This window comes from Geotrypetes seraphini, chromosome 11, assembly GCF_902459505.1.
Source record: "Geotrypetes seraphini chromosome 11, aGeoSer1.1, whole genome shotgun sequence".
Lineage (NCBI taxonomy): Eukaryota > Metazoa > Chordata > Amphibia > Gymnophiona > Dermophiidae > Geotrypetes > Geotrypetes seraphini.
The window spans coordinates 47,569,226-47,585,780 of NC_047094.1; positions in this window are offsets into that span (position 1 = coordinate 47,569,226).

A 16,555-nucleotide genomic window follows, 5' to 3' on the forward strand; every position below is an offset into this window, starting at 1 on the left:
ACAGCTTTGAAAAAGAGCCTTGAGCTGGGCTATAAGTTCAAAGCAGGACTGAGCAGAACGTTTCCTCCTTGAGTTGGAGTAACTTGGCAGATCTGCAGAGTGGGTTGAGAACCAGGGAAGCAGAGCAAGCCATTTTCACTCTCTGTCACTCTGATACAAACAGAGCCTGAACGAATGAGATTTAAGGGCAATGTGTCCAAAATATAAATGACAAAGTTTCACATGAGAAAAAGGTTCACATATGGAAAAAGCAAAATAAAATACTCAGGCCCTGGTTTTTCTTTTTAATGCTTCTGAAAGTACTGTATGGTTCCAGAATGGTTCCAGTATTAGGACACTGTTTATGTTTATTAAAACTTTTTCTATGCCTAAAAAAGGATCCAAGTGGTGTACAATATATAATACACATACTCAAGAAAGGAATTCCATTTAAAATAGGATAGAAAAGAGTAAAAGCAAAAGTTAAAAATTTTGCTTGTTGTTTTCTTTTTACTAAAATACTAAGGGGCTCATATCGAAAGAGAAAACGTCCAAAACTGGCCTAAGTTGGCACTTGAACGAATCATAAACGAAAGACGTCCAAGTGCCGATAATCAAACCGGATTTTAGACGTATTTCTAAACAACCTAGGTCTTCATAGTGCCAATGAACGATCATAGCTAAAGGGGGAGTGTCAGGAGGAGTGTCAAGGGCGGGATTTTGGGCGGGATGTGGGCCTGGCTTAGACTTAGTCATACTGCATGTATAACCAAAAGTTATACAGCACAGGATCGACGGAACTTGGACGTTGTGACTTAGACCATTTAAAACATGGTCTAAGTCACAAAACCCACCTAAAGTCACCAATTAGCACTGCAAACACATAATACAGACCCCCACACACTACCCCAGTGATCACCGCCCCCCCCAAACCCCATAAAAATCATAATCACACCTTTAAAATTCAGCCCTTCAGAACATCATCACCTGGCAGCCTGGCATAGGAAAGCCTAGTCGTCCTGCACAGAGGCGGCTTAAGTCGTCTTGGGGGATGGGTTAGGGACCATGGAGAAGCGGACCCATGCCCATAAGCCCCTGTAATCACTGCATTGTTACTGAAACATGTGCACTCCCCTATACACCCCCAAAATCCTTTTGTACTGGTATATAAGTGGCTCCTGCAGCCATTAAGGGCTATTAGGGTGGTAGATAAGTAAGTCTAGAGGATTCTGGAGGTGGTTTGGGGGGCTCACCGTGACCTATAAGGGAGTTGTAGTGAGATAATGACATGGCACCCTTTTTGTGAAGTTCACAGCAGTGCCTGTTAGGTGCCATGTCTGGGTGTTCAGTCCATCAGTTTGCAGACCCCTCTTACGTCCAACAGGGCTTGTTCTAGGCATTTTTGACTTGGACGAAAAGTTGGACAAAAAATGTAGTATAAAGATGGACGATTTAGCGACTTGGACGATCAGATCGGCAGGACATATACTTAGACGATTTTTGAAAGGGAAAAAAATTTGGACGGATTTTTTGAAAATGTGTCCTAAGCTGTTTTTTTTTACTTTGAATGACTTCCGACTTAGACGAAAACGGACTTAAACGTTCCTTTCGATTTATGCCCCTCCACGCAATCAAGAGCTCCATAATAATAATTCTAAAAACAGTTCTAATAAAAACAAACAATCAGATCTCAGTAAACCATAATTAATACATACTGTTAAAAAATTGTTTTTCCATATCAAAAATTAATCATTATATAAATACAGAATACAGTCCCAAACTCAGTTATTCAATTTGAGAAAGCCAATTGAAAAAAGTGCGCTTTTAGGTGTCTTTTAAAATTTATGTATGATTCTTCTTTTCTCAAATCTATGGGCAAATTATGCCATAACCGCGGAACTAGATAAAAGGAATATTCCCAAGTAATTTAATAGATAAATTCCCTTCACTTATTATTTGCACAGCTACCATTAACCTCTCCATTTCAGCCAGTGGAGTAGTGAGAGGTGCCTGGGGCGGGTAGCGCTTCTCCCTTGCCCTCATCTCCACCCTCGCTCCTTCCCCTTTCCCTTCCCCCATAAACTCTAGTTGCTCACCACCGCAGCCAACAACTTCAATGTGCACGACGCCCAGAAGTGACATCAGCAGGAGCTGATGTGGTCACGAAGAACATATTGAATTTGTTACTTGCAGCATTGAACAACTAGAAGTACGGGAATGGGAAAGGGGACGCGCGTGCGGCGGGGAGGTAGAGAGGAGGAGGGGTGCTGAAATGTCAATGCATTCCTCATGACCGCCCTCAGTTCTCCCTCTAACATCATTTCCTATGCGTGGCACCTGAAAGTGACGTCAGCGAAAGCCAATGCGGTCGCAAGAAGCACTTTGTAGTTGTCACTCGTGGTAGTGAATAACTAGAGGGAAGGGGGGCATACATGCAGTGGGGGGAGGAGTGGGAAGAGGCAGGGGGCGTAGAGGAAGAGGGGTGCCGGTGCCCCACCCATGGTGGTGCCCAGGGCGGATCGCCCCTCCCTTACTACGCCACTGATTCCAGCTCATATTTTTAAAAGGGAAGTTGTATTTATATGAGACTAACATCATCAGAGATACAGAAACACACGAGTACTTGCGCTCTGTAGCTCTCCTTTTCTAGTGCTGTCCTGCTGCTCATGTGCTCATTCAGGCAATGCCTCCGCCATCATGTAAATTCTGGCATTTTTCTACCGGTCTTTTTCCTCAGTTGACAGACCATTCACATTTTCCTCCCATTCTTCAATCCTACTCCTTTTCAACAACTTCCTCCCCCTTGCCCAGAACACTCACTTGTTCCATTGACTCTCTCCAAAGACCCTATGCAAAACTAAGCTTCCCCCATAGCCCTTGCAGCTTAGGCCCTGCTTCCGCCTGTGACTAGAGCAGCCTTCCCATCGGCTGGATCCTACCTCAGCTTTTACACAGGGGAAAACAGGGACAGGCTTACCAGATGTCTGTGAAAACCTGGACATTTCTTCTTGTTAGAGGACTGACAGGGTACCTGGTCGGTTTTTAAAAAATGGGGGATATCTGTCTGGGTTTAGCCATCCTACCTCCTCCCTGGGCTTCGGCCGCAGTAATTTCTTCTTCGGCAGCTGGCAGCAGTAACAAGCTAAGTCAGTTGCCACCAGCAGCCCCAGAAAAGTGTAGTTACTTACCTGTAACGTAGGTTCTCCGTGGACAGCAGGATAGTCAGCCACAGGGGAAAAGGAGATAGCGGACAGGTTAAATGAGTTCTTCACATCAGTTTTCACAATGGAGGACACAACCAACATTCCGGAACCCGAGGAGATCGGAAAAGGAGATCAGGATGAAAATCTGGTCCAACTAGAGGTGAGCAAGATGGATGTCCTCAGGCAGATAGACAGGCTAAAGTGCAACAAATCGCCAGGTCCGGACGGCATTCACCCAAGGGTACTCAAGGAACTAAGGAACAAAATAGCTGAAACACTTCGACAAATATGCAACCTATCCCTAAAAACTGGAGAGATCCCAGAGGACTGGAAAATAGCAAATGTCACGCCCATCTTCAAGAAAGGCTCAAGGGGTGACCCAGGAAACTACAGGCCGGTGAGCTTGACCTCGGTCCCGGGAAAGATGATGGAAGCGCTGATTAAAGACAGCATTTGGGAACACATCGAAAAAAATGGGCAGCTAAGGTCGAGCCAACATGGCTTCTGCAAGGGCAGGTCATGCCTCACGAACTTATTATACTTCTTTGAGGGGGTGAACAGCCAGGTGGATAGAGGGAAATCCATAGACATCATTTACCTTGACTTCCAAAAGCCTTCGACAAGGTACCACACGAAAGACTGCTAAGGAAGCTATGGAACCACGGGGTGCAAGGGGAGGTCCACCGATGGATCAAAAACTGGCTGGCGGACAGGAGTACCCCAAGGTTCAATTCTGTCTCCTTTACTTTTTAATATCTTCTTATCCCCTCTTCTCTCTCTAGCCCAATCAATAGGATTTTTCAATTTTCGCCTACGCTGACGATATACAGCTGCTCTATCCAATCAATACATCAAACCCTTCAGACATTATAGATCTAAATCTCAAATTAGATATTCTAAGTGATTGGCTCCATTCCAACAAACTTTCACTTAATATTGAAAAATCCTGTGGTCTTCTTCTCCCGATTAAAACTTCAGAATCACTACCAGGAACTATCTACATTAAATCTATCCCATTACTTATGAAAAATCAAATAAAATTATTAGGTGTCATTTTTGATAGTACGCTTTCTTATCATGACCACATAAGTTCTGTTGTTAAAACCTGCTTCTTCAAATTACGAATCATCCGCTCTCTCAGTTCTATTCTAAATACAGATTCAATTAATATTCTAATCCACTCATTAGTCATTTCACATTTAGACTATTGTAATTCCCTTCTTAATGGTCTGCCCCAAAAGGAAATTCGACGCTTACAACTCATACAACACACAGCAATCAAATTAATACATAAAAAAGGCAAATTCGAACATGTCACTCCTCTCCTTAAGGAGGCTCACTGGCTCCCGATCACTCACCGTATAACATATAAAATTATTCTCCTCTCTTTCAAAATTAAAAACTCTCACTTACCTTCATTTCTTGACAAATTATTAATACCTCAAAGTTCACCCTCGTTCTTTAAGATCTACAGATCAAAAACTTCTTTATATACCATCTTTAAAAGAATCTTACTACACTAGAAAAACTAATTTCGCAATAACAGCACCCACCCTATGGACTCTCTCCCCCAATATATTCGCGATGAACTACAACTACCAAAATTTAAGGTCAATCTTAAAACTTTCCTTTTTCAAGATGCGTACGATAAATCCTAATCTTAAAATAAAAAGTTTTTTTTTTTTTTTTTTTTTTTAGAGCAGTCCACCTTCTTTTTTTTTTTTTTTATTATACCCCCACCCCTTATGTGTCATCCCCTTTTCCCTCTATATCCTTTTTTTCTTCTATAATTATGTAACTTTTTCCCACCTCCCCATTTTTCCTCACTTTCCAGTTTGTCTGTAAATGTCATACGTGTTCACTCTATCTACCCTTTTCACTCTTTTATTTCTCTCTATTCTATATTAAATTCTTTTTATTTAATTATTATATTATTGTAAACCGGTCAGATATTCATTTTATGATCGGGTTATTAAAAACTAATAAACTTGGAAACTTGGAAACTTGGAAACAGAGGGTTGGAGTAAAGGGCCATTACTCAGATTGGCAAAGGGTCACGAGCGGAGTTCCACAGGGGTCGGTGCTGGGACCGCTCCTGTTCAATATATTTATTAATGACCTGGAGACGGGAACAAAATGTGAGGTTATCAAATTTGCGGATGACACTAAAACTATACAGCAGGGGTCATAACCATGGAGGACTGCGAAGACCTCCTAAAAAATCTGACAACGCTGGAAGAGTGGGCCAAAAAGTGGCAAATGAGCTTCAACATAGGGAAATGCAAGGTCATGCATATTGGGAAAAAGAACCCGATGTTCACTTACAAGATGGGGGGATCACCACTAGGGGTGAGCAACCTTGAAAGAGACCTGGGAGTGATGGTGGACACAACATTGAAGGCGTCAGCGCATGTGCGCCACAGCCTCAAGGAAAGAGAACAAAATGTTGGGTATCATTAAGAAAGGTATCACAATCAGGATGAAGGAAGTCATCCTGCCACTGTATCGTGCAATGGTGCGCCCGCACCTGGAGTACTGTGTCCAGTACTGGTCGCCGTACCTCAAGAAAGACATGGCGGTACATGAGAGAGTCCAGAGAAGAGCAACTAAGCTAATAAAGGGTATGGGGGACCTCTCATATACTGACAGACTGAAAAAGCTGGGGCTTTTCTCCCTGGAAAAGCGACGACATCAGGGGAGACATGATAGAAACCTTCAAGATCATGAAGGGCATAGAAAAAGTGGACAGAGACAGATTTTTCAAAACTAAGGGGAACCACAAGTACAAGGGGGCACTCGGAGAAATTGAAAGGGGAAAGGTTTAGAACAAACGCCAGGAAGTTCTTTTTCACCCAAAGGGTGGTGGATACATGGAACGCGCTGCCGGAGGATGTTGTCACCTACCGGGGTCTTGGTACGGTTAAGAAGACCCCCGATAGGGGGTAGTACACTCTTGACGCGGCTCCCAAAGGGGGAGACCTCACTGGTGTCTCACTATCCGGGCTTTGCCCCAAAATAAAGCACCGTGAGTCAAGTTGAACCAAACATAATGTGTAAAGTTTAATTAGTCACTTAACACACCAACTAGAAATCATATAAGCAGTTATTACAGTACAAGTTTCCTGGTTTCTCCAAAACAGGGCAAAGAAAGAAAAACAAAAAGAAGAAAGAAAGAAAAAATAAAAATTGAAATCCTTTTAACTTTCACCCGGTCCGGTGAAAGCACAGCAAGCTTTCTGTCAAGTATAATTCCAGTCCAGGTCTTAGTGCTCTCTCTACTTTGCCCCCACAGTCACTTAAAAAAAACACAGCACAAGTAGTCTCTCTTAAGAAATTATCAAGCCGTGAGCTTGAGTCCTGGGCTTACCAATCAACACAGTCCAGTTTCTTCACCAGGTATTTGCATTTGGGGTTATAAAGTAAACTTTAAGCAGGAACCAAAAGACAAAACTAAAACCTTACTGCAGGCTCTTAAAGTGTCAGCCCTAATTAGCTCACAGTCCTGTAGTTCCCCTTGAGCTTCTGCACAGCTGCAGTGTAGCAAAACAATCAAGCTGGTGCAGCCCTGCTCTAAGCTTGTTTGTACCTCACAAACAATCAAAATTTAGTTCTTCCAAACTCTTCTCCATTATTATTCCTGTGCAGCTCCGTACCTGCAGTGTTTAGTGGCAAGTTGTCAAGCCCACATCCATGGCTTCTCCCATAACGGACTCCGGCATACACACTTCATCCAGATCCAGGCTTTCTGGGGTGTCCACCTGTTCTGTTGGTTCCAGGGGTATTGAAGCCTCACACTCCATTGGCTCTGGAGTGAGGTCTAGCCTTTTCCTGGCCCGGAGAACTCTCTCTGCCAGACTCTCTTGGGCAGCCTCCTCTAATGCTCTGGAGAGCTGCTTAAAAGGCCTAGGGCCACGCCCTACACTGGGTGTCTGTGTGCCTAGCTTGTATGTTCTTGGGCTCCCCCTCAGGCTGCAGGGCAGAATATCACTGGGAACTTGCTTTAATCTCTTAGTGTGGCTGGAGGTTTTCCTGGTCCGTGGAGTTATCCTATATTCTGGGCACTGCTCTAGGTTAGAAGGCTCAGGATAGGCAGCTAGGCTTTCAGGATCTTCTTGCTGATCCTTTTCAGAGAGAGCCTGGTCTCGAGTAAGTGCTTGAGACCGGGGTTTTGCTCTGACATGACCGTCTCGGGGAGCGGAAATGTCACATACCCCCTCACTTAAAAGCTGCCTAGTCTGAGGCTTCTGCTGGTGTGTCTCGTACATTCTAGACAGAACATACACATTGGTGTTAAGCTTCCCAGGTCTATGCACCTCAATACCGCTTACGGGTTTTATTAAACTTCTTTCCCGGATTCGTAGGTAATGGGTCAGGGTCCATGAAATCATCGGGCCACTGCAGTACTGGAGTTTCATACCCGGCCAGTACCCCCGGGCTAGTCTCTCTACCCGACTCCTCTAAAACATCCATTCTTTGAGCCAGGGCGGACACTGCTTGTCTGACTTCTCCTAACTCCTTGTCCCGGATGTCATTAACCTGCTGCTGTAGCTTGTCCATACCCCCACTTGCTTCGTCTAGTGAATCAGCCATCTTCCCTAACTGGCTCAAGTGACGTTCCCATCGTTCGTCGCCTGCCTCATTTTGTTTGGCCAGCAACTGGGCCTCTGCCTCTTTTTCCGCTAGTCGGTCCTTAAGTTCTTCCGTTCTTTTAATCCTCACCCACATATCTTGGCCGCGAGTTTGTTCCTCCTGTAGCTGTTTCCTTACTTGCTGCACTTGCCCATATACTTGAGCGAGGTCTTTTTGTAGCTTCTCCACCTCTGCTCCTGTTGAACTAGCCTGGTTGCTAACTGTTTCAGGAGGGATTATCTGTGGGCTTGCCTGCTTCTGACTAGCCTTTAATTTCTCCAGTTCCTCTCGTAAGGATTTCATCTCCTCCCGGAAGGTTTGGTCCTGTTCGGTTTGTTTCCCTATCCCCGGTGGCTGGGACTCTCTGGCTTGCCCTTTATCAGAGGATCCGAATCCTTTTCCTCCCCTCTGAGTATCGGGAAGTTCTGTATATTTTGTTAATTTCGGGTGCCAAATGCGCTCACAAATCATTTCAGCGATTCGCTCCCCGGGCCCAATCTTATAGTCAGTATTGCTCTGGTTAACTAGCAATACTGCTAAGTTACCTCTATAGTCCGGGTCCACCACTCCTGCGGCCACATCTATAGCGTGCCGTAGTGCTAACCCTGACCTCGGCGCTATCCTCAAGTAGGAGCCCGGCGGCGAGGACACCTGTATGTCTGTGTTAATCAGTGCCCGGCTCTGAGCTGGAACTACCTGTTCTTGGGCGGCGTATAAATCGTACCCCGCGGCACCGTCATAAGCCCTTGTAGGGATATGGGCTTTATCGGATAACGGGGCCCACCTTAGGACCGGTCTCCAATTCCTACTCGTCCCCCGGGTACTCTTTCTCTTCCCCCTTGGGCAAACTTGAGCCTGGTTTCATCCCACTCTGGCCCCCATTACCCACTTCTGCTTGTGATGGGGTTTACGCACCCCCTCTCCAGCTTGGGCGACCTGTTGGGTTAGGCCTGACCAGTCCTTCCCTAGCACTACTGGGTATGGTGAAAAGTCCACCACCGCTACCTTCAAGTCTCAGCTTTCACTCTTCGTCTCTATGAGCATTTGGCGAAGAGGGTATTCCCTGGAGTCGCCATGTATGCAGGCAATAGCGACAGATTCGGGACCTTCTCTAGAATAATCTGCCGTCCCAATCTGTTTCCACAGTCTGCGTGAAATCACTGATTGTTCGGCACCAGTATCTACTAGCGCTTTGACTCTCTTCCCAGCTATCGAGATAGGTATCTGATAAGGTCCGGTCTGGTTTACCCCCGAGGGCCTGATCACTACTAGGTCTCTTTTCCCCCGACAATATCGCTGGGTATGCCCCTGTTTCCCACATTTAAAGCACTGGAGGCTCACATCCTGCCCTGTCCTCCTAGGAGTACTGGGTAGCGCTTTCTTCTGGGGAGAGTTCTGGGAATCCAGTGACTTGGAGCATGGAGGCTGGTCTCTCCATGTTTCCCCTCTACTGGGTCTATCCGCCTTCCTTTCCTCAAAAGAGTTTTGAGCATCCATAAATGCTTCGGCTGCCTCTACCACCTCTGGTAAGGTCTGACAGCCTTTCCTGCGGATCCATCCCCTTAAATCTTTGGGGACTGCTTCGAGTACCTGCTCCCTCACAACCTCCGCAAAGAGGGCTCGAGGATCCGCCAGATGAGGCTGTAGCCACCTTTCTGCCAGTTTTGACAGTCTCTGTACTAGCGCTTTGGGTCTTTCTTTCGCTAGTAACTCTGTGGCTCTAAATTTCTGTCTGTAGTGTTCACAGGTATATCCTAGGTAATCTAAGATGTGTGTTCTTACTGTGGCATAATTACTAGCTTGCTCAGGACTGAGAGTCTGAAAGGCCGATAGAGTTTCTCCGGCCAGGCAAGGCAACAGACGTACGGCCCATTGATCAGGGGGCCATCCGGCTGCTGTTGCAATATGCTCGAAGGCGTTTAAAAATTCATCAGGCGCGTCCCCAGGAGCAATTTTACACAAATTCAATGTGTGTAATGGAATTTGTCCTACCATGGGCTGCGCTGGAGAACCCCAGCGGATTCGCTGCGCCTGGGTTGGTCACCGTAGGGTGTAATGTCTGCGACCAGACCTTGGTCTGCTCTCCCATGGCCAATAGGATTTCGTCATGTTGCCGCCTTGCGGCTTGCTGTCCAGAATGCCACATCTCCTGGTTCGCCTTTATTAGATTCTGTATGTCTTCTGAATGTTGACGTCTTTCTTGGGCCAACACCGCCAGAAATTGTTGCGGGTCCATCATCCGATCTGTGCAAAAAGACAAACACAAACCAAAAGGAAACCCAAGTGCGGTCTCACCAGAGAGAGAAACTATCCCTCTTTGTTTAACCCTGAGGAGTACCCTAGCCGATACTTCTCGTATCCTCGTCAGTCCCCTCCCTAGGTACTCATTACCTGAGGTACTGACGAGTCTGGGCCTTTGGTTAATAGGCCTCCTTGGCCTCCAGTCGTTCGAGCTGTGCTTGTACGTCCTGCCTCTCCCGGCTCGGGCCCTTCCTTCTGGCCTGGTCCTCCTGGGGATCCCTCAGAAGTCTTAGTCGGGCGTGGTTCCTGCCGCGTAGTCCTGCGTCACGGGAACACTCCAAAAGAAAAATTATGAAGCAAAAAAAAACTGCAAAACTTTTCCTTTTTTTTCCTATAGGTTCAAACTTGAAACCACCAGTAGAGTGTGCTAACATCCCACCACTGCCACCATTTTGTCACCTACCGGGGTCTTGGTATGGTTAAGAAGACCCCCGATAGGGGGTAGTACACTCTTGACGCGGCTCCCAAAGGGGGAGACCTCACTGGTGTCTCACTATCCGGGCTTTGCCCCAAAAATAAAGCACCGTGAGTCAAGTTGAACCAAACATAATGTGTAAAGTTTAATTAGTCACTTAACACACCAACTAGAAATCATATAAGCAGTTATTACAGTACAAGTTTCCTGGTTTCTCCAAAACAGGGCAAAGAAAGAAAAACAAAAAGAAAGAAAGAAAAAAAAAATAAAAATTGAAATCCTTTTAACTTTCACCCGGTCCGGTGAAAGCACAGCAAGCTTTCTGTCAAGTATAATTCCAGTCCAGGTCTTAGTGCTCTCTCTACTTTGCCCCACAGTCACTTAAAAAAAAACACAGCTCAAGTAGTCTCTCTTAAGAAATTATCAAGCCGTGAGCTTGAGTCCTGGGCTTACCAATCAACACAGTCCAGTTTCTTCACCAGGTATTTGCATTTGGGGTTATAAAGTAAACTTTAAGCAGGAACCAAAAGACAAAACTAAAACCTTACTGCAGGCTCTTAAAGTGTCAGCCCTAATTAGCTCACAGTCCTGTAGTTCCCCTTGAGCTTCTGCACAGCTGCAGTGTAGCAAAACAATCAAGCTGGTGCAGCCCTGCTCTAAGCTTGTTTGTACCTCACAAACAATCAAAATTTAGTTCTTCCAAACTCTTCTCCATTATTATTCCTGTGCAGCTCCGTACCTGCAGTGTTTAGTGGCAAGTTGTCAAGCCCACATCCATGGCTTCTCCCATAACGGACTCCGGCATACACAATTCATCCAGATCCAGGCTTTCTGGGGTGTCCACCTGTTCTGTTGGTTCCAGGGGTATTGAAGCCTCACACTCCATTGGCTCTGGAGTGAGGTCTGGCCTTTTCCTGGCCCGGAGAACTCTCTCTGGCAGACTCTCTTGGGCAGCCTCCTCTAATGCTCTGGAGAGCTGCTTAAAAGGCCTAGGGCCAAGCCCTACACTGGGTGTCTGTGTGCCTAGCTTGTATGTTCTTGGGCTCCCCCTCAGGCTGCAGGGCAGAATATCACTGGGAACTTGCTTTAATCTCTTAGTGTGGCTGGAGGTTTTCCTGGTCCGTGGAGTTATCCTATATTCTGGGCACTGCTCTAGGTTAGAAGGCTCAGGATAGGCAGCTAGGCTTTCAGGATCTTCTTGCTGATCCTTTTCAGAGAGAGCCTGGTCTCGAGTAAGTGCTTGAGACCGGGGTTTTGCTCTGACATGACCGTCTCGGGGAGCGGAAATGTCACATACCCCCTCACTTAAAGGCTGCCTAGTCTGAGGATTCTGCTTCTGCTGGTGTGTCTCGTACAAGACTGTTTGTCCGAATTCATTTGGGGTGTGGAATGCTATGTCGAGGCAGTAGTGCTTGGTAAAGGTGTGCAAGGAGGACCAAGTGGCTGCCTTGCAGATGTCCTCTATTGGTGTATGGTGTAGATGAGCCAGAGTGGTGGCTACGGCTCTGAGCTGGTGGGCGTGGGCTCCCACTGGCGGTTCACGCTGCGCTCTTCTGTAGATGAAGGAGATGCACTGGGATATCCAGCGCGAGAGCATGCGTTTGGTGACCGGCCGTCCTGACCTGTTATGGTCGTAGGAGACGAACAGTTATGAGGCTTGTCTGATCTGTTGTGTCCTGTTAATGTAGGCGGTCAGGGTCCGCACACAGTCCAAGGGGTGTCGCTGAGGTGGCTGCGAGCCCCCCTGTGGGTGAATGTAGAGTGCAGGAAGGATGATAGACTGGTTGATGTGGAACGCTGACGCCACCTTCGGCAAGAATTGGGGGTGGGTTCTGAGCACCACCCTGTCCTCATGGAGAAGTGTGTAGGGGGGGTGATGGACCAGGGCCTGGATCTCGCTGATATGTCTGGCCGATGCAATGGAGGTCAGGAAGAGGGTTTTCCAAGCCAGGAATCTGGGGTCTGCCTCCCCCAAGGGTTTGAAGAGATCGAGGGTGAGCTGATGCAGCACCAAGTTCAGGTCCCATCCGGGCGGTGGTGGTCTGACCGGTGGGTGCAGATTGGACAGTCCCTTCATTAATCTTGCGAATACCGGGTGTCCCGACACCGGTGAGTTGTCAAAGCCAGCATGGTACACCGCGATTGCGCTTAGGTGGACCTTGATGGAAGTAGGTTTTAGGCCCATCTGAGATAGGCTCAGTAGGTACTGCAGGATGTCCGGTATGGGGCAGTAGTAAGGGTCTCGCTGTGTGTTCATGCACCAGTGGCGTAACATTCTCCATTTCAATCCGTAGCATTTTCTGGTTGAAGGTCTTCTGGCTGCCATGAGAATGTGCTCCACGTCTTGTGGTAGGTTCATCCTCTCAACATCCATGCGGTCACGGCTAGGGAGCGCAGTTTGTGGTGGAGGGTGGCGCTCCCGTGTTGTGTTATGAGATCTGCGCTGATCGGAAGGCGGAGAGGTGGGTGAACCGCTATCTGTTGCAGGAACGGGAACCATGGTTGCCAGGGCCAGAACGGGGCAATCATGATCACCATTGCTCTGTCCTGGAGGATCTTCTGCAGGACTTTGGGTATGAGAGGTGTTGGTGGATAGGCGTATAAGAGTCCGTGGTTCCAACTCAGGGACAGGCTGTCGGGACTGAGACGGCGATGGGTCGGTCTCTTTGAGCAAAAGGTCGTGCATTTTGTGTTCAGTTCTGTCGCAAACAGGTCAATGCTCAGTGTGCCCCAGGTGCTGAAGATCTTCTTCGTCACCGCTCATAGGGGTCCAGCTGGTGGCTGAGGCTGTCGGCCAGGTCGTTCTGCTCCCCCAGGAGGTAAGTTGCCTGGATGGGGCACTGAATGGCGATGGCGAACTCCCAGATGCGGCAGGCTTTCTTGCAGAGCGAGGCTGACCCTGTGCCCCCCTGCTTGTTGATGTAGTACATGGCCACCTGGTTGTCTGTTTGGATGAGGACTGTCCTGCCTGTCACCCATTGATTGAAGGTTTCGAGGGTATTCCCTATGGCCCTGAGCTCCAGTAGGTTGATATGGAGTGAGGACACCTGGGCAGACCATGTGTCTCCTGTGCGAAGATGGAGAAAGTGTGCCCCCCATCCATGTTTGGAGGCATCCATGGTGACCACCAGCTGGTGGGGTGGTGGTCTGAATGGTTTCCCCTTCGCTAAATTTTCTCGGGACATCCACCACTGCAGCGTCTTGTGTATGGGTCGGCGAATGGGAATCTTGGTGGTCAGTGGTTGGGTATGCTGGTTCCAGTAGCATCTGAGGTGCCATTGCAGGGGTCTCATGTGTAGTTTGGTGTGTTGGACAACAAAGACCGCGGCCGCCAAGTGGCCCAGGAGACGCAGAAAGGAGCATGCTGACAATGAGCTGCTGGCACAGATGCGCTGGGCCAGGAATGTCAAGGTATCGATCCGGCAGTCCGGTAGAAAGGCCTGTCTGGTCTGTGTGGTATCGATGACTGCCCCGATGAATAATATCCTCTGGGTGGGTATCAGGTTGGATTTTTTGTAGTTGATGAGGAACCCCAGTTCTTTGAGGAGGGTTATGGTGGTTGTCAGGGCTGCCTGGACCTCCCCTGGTGAGCGGGCCACTATCAGCCAGTCGTCGAGATAGGGAAGGACGAATATTCCCTGCAGGCGAAGATGTGCCGCTGCCACGGCCACGCACTTTGTGAACACTCTTGGGGCTGTCGAGAGTCCAAAGGGTAGGGCTTTGTACTGGACGTGTCTCTCTTTGATCGTGAAGCGAAGATACTTCCTTTGAGCTGGATGGATAGACACATGAGTGTAGGCGTTCTGTAGGTCCAGCGAGGCTAGCCAGTAGTTGGGTTGTATCAGGGGCAGGACTGTGCCCAGGGAGTGCATCCGGAAGCGTTCTTTGTGTATGCACTTATTGAGATGACGGAGGTCCAGGATTGGGCGTTTGTCCTTGTCCTTCTTTGGCACGAGAAAATACCTGGAGTAAAACCCCTTGTTGATCTCCTCTGGTGGCACCGCCTCTATTGCTTCTGCCTGAAGCAGGTCCTCTGCTTGTTGTAGGAGAACAGACTCGTCTGAAGTTGGGTGCCCCGCCCGCTGCGATGGTTTTTCTGGAGGGCGGGAGTCGAACCGTATGCAGTATCCCCGTTTGATGATGTTGAAGACCCACTGGTCGGTGGTGATTCTGGACCAGGCACTCACAAACAATCTGATCCTGCCCCCCACCGGCCCCTGCTGGTTCGGGGGGTAGTCCAAGGTTCTGCTTTTGCTTTGGGGGGGCAGTCTGCCTTTGATTGCCCCTGTCCCTTGGGCGACGCTTGTCCACGTAGGAGTTTCTATATGGCTGGGAGCGTAGGTTCCTGGACTGCTGCCAGCATGGTGTTGCGGAGTGGTGTCTTTTGGCAGTGAAGGGCTTGCGATTCCTCTGCTGTCTTCGTGGAGGGGTCTAACGTTCTAGGCTGTCAGAAGCGAGGGTTTGAAGGGTGGTGCAGTCATTTTTAATGCTGTCGACTGTCTCTTTGACCTTGTCGCCAAACAGGTGTTCTCCTGTGCATGGAGCATCCGCCAGGGGCTCGTGGAGGTCCTCGCGGAGCGCCAATGCATGGATCCAGGCCAAGCGCCGTGCTAGGATAGCCGTTTCCCCCGATGCAGCTGGATGTCTCGAAGACGTCAAAAACCGCCTTGAAGAGGTGCTTGTTGCATTCCCCTTGGTCATGGAGGAGGGATAAGAGAGAGTCCTGTACTGGCTTTGAGGCGAGCTGTAGAGCCTGTTTTATCTTTTTTTGTATGGCCACCTGGTACAGCATCATCTGGAACTGGTGTGCGGCGATTCGTGCGTTAAGCATCGCACCCTCAAAGGTCTTTTTCCCCATGGAATCTAGGTTTTTCAGGTCCTTCCCGGGCAGAGCGGTAGAGGATGATCACGCTATCTTGTGTCTCTTGAGCGCTGAGGCTACCATGATGGAGTTGTGTGGCAGCTGCGGTCTGTCAAACCCCGGGACCGGGAGGACCTGGTACTTCGCGCTCAGTCTCCTAGATGTGGGAGGCCCTGAGAAGGGGGTCCGCCAAATCTTGTCTCTGCAGTCAAGGAGGTTCTTGTGCACCGGGATCGCTACCGGCTGTTTGGGATAGTCCAGGGATTGCAGGAGGCCGTCATCCTCTGGCGTAGGTTCAGGTGGTCCCCCCACATGGATCCCAAGGAGGGCAGAGAGTTTCTGGATGAACTTGGGATAGGCTAGGTCCTCCGGTGCTTGTGCAGGGGGCTTCACTGTCGTCTGTGTTTGCGATGGCGCAGGGGATCGGTCCAAGTTGTAGGCGCTCAAGAAGCTGTCGTCGGATTCGTCCCCCGTGTCAATGTCAGTGGCTCTGTTAACTTGTAGAGCTTGGGCGCTGCTCATCTGGGTGTTGGGCTGCTGCGGTGTCTGGGGGGTCCCCTGCTGAGCGAGAAGCTGGGTCAGAAGCTGGACCAGTTGTTGATGGTCAACCCCCTGGCCGGTCGTCTGACGCTCCAGGTGGGGCATTCCTTCCGAGCCGTCCCTGCGTCGCTTGGTCGGTGGTGAGGATGCAGAAGGGCTGGAGGGAGATGGTGTGCTGTATGGTTGCCTGCTCCTCTCCCTATGGATCTGTGTCCTGCAGGGGAGTGGTGATTGTGCCTTCTGTCACCCCTGCTGCGGCTGTGCTGGTGGTGGTGGCAGCGGTAGGACTCCCCCCGGGGAGATCGGGAAGCATCCTGATGCCGAGTTTGCTGGTGGGGGGAGTGCCGATTCTCAGCCCTGCAGCGCGCCTCGTTGTGCCGCGTTCTCAGGCTGCTTGTAGCCGAGCCGGCATCCTGAGTTGATCAGGGAGGCGTGCCCCTGCGATCTCCTGGCCTGCTGATGTCAGGAGGGGTTCCCCGATGAGTTCTCTCTTCGGGGAGGCAGGTCTAGCTGCTGGTTGGCTGGTTGTGCTGGAGGGGTGGTCCTGGGCGTCGATCCTCCGTTACTGTGAGGCGTGGCCGATCGGGGATTGGCTCCTCTGTTGCTAGGGGGCGTGTTAGGCCGATA